Source organism: Stegostoma tigrinum, chromosome 20, assembly GCF_030684315.1.
Source record: "Stegostoma tigrinum isolate sSteTig4 chromosome 20, sSteTig4.hap1, whole genome shotgun sequence".
Classification (NCBI taxonomy): Eukaryota; Metazoa; Chordata; class Chondrichthyes; order Orectolobiformes; family Stegostomatidae; genus Stegostoma; species Stegostoma tigrinum.
Window position 1 is genome coordinate 23,417,576 of NC_081373.1, and position 6,000 is coordinate 23,423,575.

A 6,000-nucleotide genomic window follows, 5' to 3' on the forward strand; every position below is an offset into this window, starting at 1 on the left:
CAATCCTGCCATCCCAGGAGTCAGTCTGGTCAATCTTCGATGCTGTCCCTCCATTGCCAGAACTTCCTCTCTCAGATAAAAAAAAACCGAGTTGCACATAATATTCAAGCTGCTCTCACAATCTGCCTTCCTCTTTCTGTTATCAAAGTGGGTAACCTCACACCTGTCTACATTGTACTTTATCTGCAATGCATGATACAATTCCCACACCTTGTCCAAATCACACTGACTATTCTCTGCATCCTCCTTACAGCTCGCTTTCCCACCCAGCTTTGTCTGTAAACGTGGAGATATTGCATTAGTTTCCCCGTCTAAATCATTAATACTTATCGTGAATAGTGGGGTTCAAACATTGGTCCCTAAGGTATCACACTAGCCTGCCACTTGTATAAAAAAAGACTTGTTTATTCCCACTATTAGTTTCCTGTTTGACAACCACTTTTCTATCCATGTCATTACGCTATCCCCAATCACATACACTTCAATTTTACATGCTATTCTCTTACATGGCATCTTATTTAAAGCCTTTTGGAAGTCCAAGTAAACCACATCCACTGACTTGCACTTACGAACTCTTCAAGTTTTCTATATCCATGAAAAATTTCATAGATACCAGCAGATTTGTCAAGCACAATTTCATTTTTGTAAATCTATGCTGACTTTGACTGATGCTGTCACTGTTTTCCAAGAGGTAAACTGGTAATTCTTTTATTACGGATCTAGCACCTTCCCCACTCACAATGTTAGGCTAAATGGTCTATAACAGTTCTTGTTCTCTCGCTATTTGCTTTTTTAAAGAATGGTGTTACATTAACAATCCTCTAATCCATAGGAACTGTTCTAGAGTCTATAGAATCGTGAATGTTGTTCACCAGTGTGCATCCACTATTTCAAGGGCATTCCCTTAACTACTCTGGGCTGTAGATTATCAGAGCCTGGGGGTTCATCAGTCTTTTACTCTACCAATTTCCCAACACTGTTTCCCTACTAATACTGATTTCTTTCATAAGACCATAAGAACTAGAGCAGGAGTAGGCAGTTCAGCCCCTCAGCTTGCTCCCAATTTGATACAATTGTGGCTAATCTCATTTCTGCCTCAGCCCCACCTTCCTGCCCACTCTCCATAACCCTTCATTGCTAAATAAAAATCTGTCTATCTCAATGCCCCAGCACCCACTACAATCCGGGGTAGTGAATTCCACAGATTCATGACCCTTTTGAGAGAAGTAATTTCTCCTCGTACATTTTAATGTCTGCTACCTACATCCTAAAACTACACGTTGCATTCTAGATTGCTCCATGTGTGGAAACTTCCTTTCCATGTCTACATTGGCAGTTCCCTTTGGCATCTTATGCACCTCATGTGGTCTCCTGTCATTCTTCAGGTAGTCCTTCTCCCTAGACCCTGTGTTACCAATGTCTTTGCGATATTACCTGTGTCATCCTTTGTGAATACAGAACCAAAGTATATATCTGCGATCTCTTTGTTTTCCCTATTATAATGGTCTCTGGTTTTTTGCCTGTAGGAGACTTACATTTGTCTGCGTTAGTCTTTTTCTCTTCACACATACCTAAAGAAGCTTCCTAAATAGGAGTAGACTATATAGTCCCTAAAACCTGTTGCACAATTCATTGCGATCATGGTTAACTTTGACTTAATTACATATTCCCCATACCCCACTCACTTTTAGTTAATTAAACCTTAATAGTTTGAACTTAGCAATTGACTTCCTGGTTTTTGTACCTGTACACTCTGTACAAGAGATTGGCAGGTGTAGGTTCATAAATCTCTACGTGTGAAGGGTATGTTGAGAAGGCTGTTAACAAGGTACAAAGGATCCTTGGCTCTATATGAAGTGTAGTTAAAAAAAAGGAAGAAAGTATTTGCAAAAGTTTTTTGTAAAACATTGGTTATTAACATTGTCAAATCTGAATATCAAACTTGATGCCATAATCTTGGAAGAACTTTGTTGGAATTGTACCAGAGATAGAATCATGGAAATATACACCGCAGAAACAGGTCCTTTGCTCCAACTTGCCCATGCCGACCAGATATCCTGAATAAATCTAGTCCCATTTTTCAAAATTTGGCCCATATCCCTCTGAACCTTCCTGCTCATGCACCCGTCCAGATGCCTTTTCAATGTTGTAATTGTACCGGCCTCCACCATTTCCTCTGGCAGTTCGTTCCATACACGCACCAACCTCTGTGTGAAAATGTTGCCCTTTAGGTCCCTTTTAAATCTTGCCTGTCTACCTTAAACCTACACCACTTTTGGACTCCCCCACCCAGGGGAAAAGACCTTGTCTATTTAGCATATCCATGCCCCTCATCATTTTTAAAAAAGTCTATAAGGTCACCCCTCAGCCTCCGATGCTCCAAGGAAAATAGCTCCAGTCTATTCAGTCTCTCCCGATAACTCCAACCCTGGGAACATCCTTTTAAATCTTTTCTGAACCATTTCAAGTTTCACAACATCTTTCCGATAGCAAGGAGACCAGAATTGCATGCAGTATTCCAGTAGTAGCCTAACCAACGTCCCGCCCAGCTGCAACATGACCTCCCAACTCCTATACTCAATGCACTGACCAATAAAGGCAAGCATACCAAATGCCTTCTTCACTATCTACTTGTGACTTCACTTTCAGAAACTGTGAATCTGCCCTCCGAGGTCTCTCTGTTCAGCAACACTCCTCAGGCCATTACCATTACGTGTAAAAGCCCTGCCCTGATTTGCCATTCCAAAGTGCAGCACCTCACGTTTATCTAAATTAGACTCCATCTGCTGCCACTCGGACCATTGGCCCATCTGATCAAGATCCTGTTGTACTTTGAGGTAACCTTCTTGGCTGTCCACGAGGCCACCAATTTTGGTGATAGCTGTAAACTTATTAATCACACCACCTATGTTCATGTCCAAATCATTTGTATAAATGAGGAAAAGCAGTAGACCCAACACTGATCCTTGTGAAACACTGATGGTCATGGGCCTCCGGTCTGAAAAGCAACCCTGCACCACCAGCCTCAATCTTCTACTTTCAAGCCAGTTCCATATTCAGATGGCTAGTTCTCCCCATATCTTACATGATCTAACTTTGCTAACCAGTTGCCATGAGGAACCTTTCGAACACCTTACTGATGTCTGCATAGATCATGTCCACTCCTGTCCTCATCAATCTTCTGTTACTTATTCAACAAACTCAGTCAAGTTAATGAAACATGATTTCCCATGCTCAAAGCCACGGTGACTTACCCTAATCAGTTCATCCCTTTCCAAATGCATGTTAATCCTGTCCCTCGGAATTCTCTCCAACGACTGGCCCACCTCCGCTGTCAGCCTCACCAGTCTGTTGTACTCTGGTTTTCCTTAGCAACTTTCTTAAATAGTGGTATCACATTAGCCAACCTCCAGTCTTCTGGCACCTCACTTTTGGCTGTCAGTGATACACACATCTCAGCAAAAAGGGTCTAGCAATCACTTGCCTAGCTTTGCACAGACTTCTAGGGTGTACCTGATCAGGTCCTGGTAATTTATCCGCCTTTGTGTTTCAAGACATCCAACACCACCTCCTCTGCAATGTGGATATTTTTCAGAATGTCGCTATTTATTTCCCCAGATCCTATATCTTCCATTTCCTTCTCCGCAATGAATAGTTGTTTAGTATCTCCCTCATCTCCTGTGGCTCCATGCATAGATGCCTTGCTGGCCAGTAAGGAGCCCTCTTTTCTCCCTAGTTATCCTTTTGTCCCTAAGGTATTTGTAGAATATTTTTGGATTTTCCTCAACCCTCTTTGACAAAGTTGTCCCAAGTCCCCTTTCTGCCCTCCTGATTTCCCTCGTAAGTATACTCCTACTGCCTTTATACTTTCCTGGGGATTCACTCTATCTCTGTTGTCTATACCTGACATGTACTTCCTTCTTATTCTTAACCAAAACCTGAATTTCTCTAGCCACCCAGCATTTCCTACACCTACCAGCCTTGTCCTTCACCGTAAACGGGAGCATACTGACTCTGGACTCGTCTCATTTTTTGAACGTTTCCCATTTTCCAGCCATCCCATTACCTGCGCACATCCTCCCCCAGTCAACTTCTTGCCCAATACCGTCAAAATTGACCTTCCTCCAATTTTAGAATTTTAAATTTTAAATCCGGTCTATCCTTTTCCATAAGTATTTTAGAACTAATAGAATTATGTCACTGGTCCCAAAGTGCTCCCCCACTGATATCGTAGTCACCTGCCCTGCCTTATTTCCCATGAAAGACTTCAGTTATGTAGAGGCAAGTGTTGAGATCTTTGGCAAATTTCTGCAGTGCATTTTGTAGATAGTATGCACTGTTGCTACTGAACATTAGTGCCAGAGGGGGTGAATGGCACCACATCCATAAACAGTCAAATGGGCTGCTTTGTCCTAGATGGTGGGCAAGCTTTTCGAGTATTGTAGGAGCTACACTCATCCAGGCAAGTGGGGCATATTTCATCACATTTCATACTTGTGCCTTGTAGATAGTGGGGTTATTTGCTTTGTGGAATTAGGAGCTGATTTACTCACTACGTAGTTTCTGGCATCTGACCTGCGCTTGTTGTCACAATCTTTATATGGCTACTCCATTTTGGTTTGTAACTCCCAGAATGTTGTTAGTGGGGTATTCAGTGATTGTAATGCCATTGAATGTCATGAGGAATGTCCCTTGTTAGAAATGGTCACTTGTGAAACGTGAATGTTACATGCTATTTGTCAGCCCAAGCCAGGTCTTGCTGCATTTGGACATGGACTGCTTAAATATCTGAGGAATTGCAAATTCTGCTGAGATTCAGGCAATCGTCAGTAAATATCTCCACTTCTCACCTATAATGGAGGGGAAGTTATGAATGAAGCACCTGAAAATGGCTGGACTACAGTCTACTTCAGAGCTAACAAATGAATTCCCTTTAAGAGACAGTAGGAACTGCAGATGTTGGAGTATCTGAGATAACAAAGTGTAGAGCTGGATGAACATAGCCGCATTAGAGGAGCAGGAAGGCTGACATTTCGGGCCTAGACCCTTCTTCAGAAATGGGAGAGGGGAAGGGGCTTCTGAAATAAATAGGGAGAGAGGGGATGGTGGATAGAAGATGGATAGAGGAGAAGATAGGTGGAGAGGAGTCAGACAGGTCAAAGAGGTCCAAGATGGAGCCAATAAAGGTGAGTGTAGGTGGGGAGGTAGGGAGGATATAGGTCCTCCAGGGACGATGGACAGGCCAAGGGGGCAGGATTTGTCGTTTGGAGATGGGGTGGGGCTTGAGGTGGGAGAAGGGGATAGGTGGGAAAGACAGGTTAGGGAGGCGGAGACGAGCTGGGCTGGTTTTGGGACGTGGTGGGTGGAGGGGAGATTTTGGGAGGGGAAATTGTTAAGAGTCTGATGCAGCATGTAGAATAAACCTTGCGTTGTGATCTGATGTGCTCCTCTGTTAATGTGGTGCAAGCAGGCTCAAGAATAAATTTCAAATTAGTTGAGCTAAGAGTAAACACAAGTGAGTGGGACTAATTAGATACTCTTTCAAAGAGCTGGCACAGACATGATGTGCAGCATGATCTCTTTTTGGTGAGAAATCAGTGCCTGGGTGCAGTCACAAAGGGAGCATCACTGGCTCATCCTGCCAGTCGGTCAGTGACCGTTTTATTCTTGTTCTCTACATCCTAACTACCATTCCATATTAAATGATGTGCTTCAGGTTCTAATCTCTCAATTTATTTAATAGCTTACAGTTTTCCAGTCTATTGGCATAAATCCATTTTCTTAGGCAAATTTCTATTAACTCTGTTTATTAAATTCTCCCTGGAAACTGCATGGAGGAAGCTATGCGTTTAGTTTAAAGCCTTCCTTTAACTGGAAATAAAATTCTAAGCGAATTTAATATTATCAAAATAAAGTGATGTTTTATGTGTTTCAATTCAATAGGTAATTCCGTTTTTAATGTTAGCATTGTAAAATACAGTATATACGACAATATTTTGA

General features: G+C 42.3%; 1 protein-coding gene across 3 annotated transcripts in view; it reads left to right on the forward strand.

The window, feature by feature from the left end:
* The window catches only part of ccdc186 (coiled-coil domain-containing protein 186), a 118,032-nt gene that overhangs the window by 68,160 nt on the left and 43,872 nt on the right, over nt 1-6,000 (forward strand). The gene's annotated exons all lie outside the window — the stretch shown is intronic.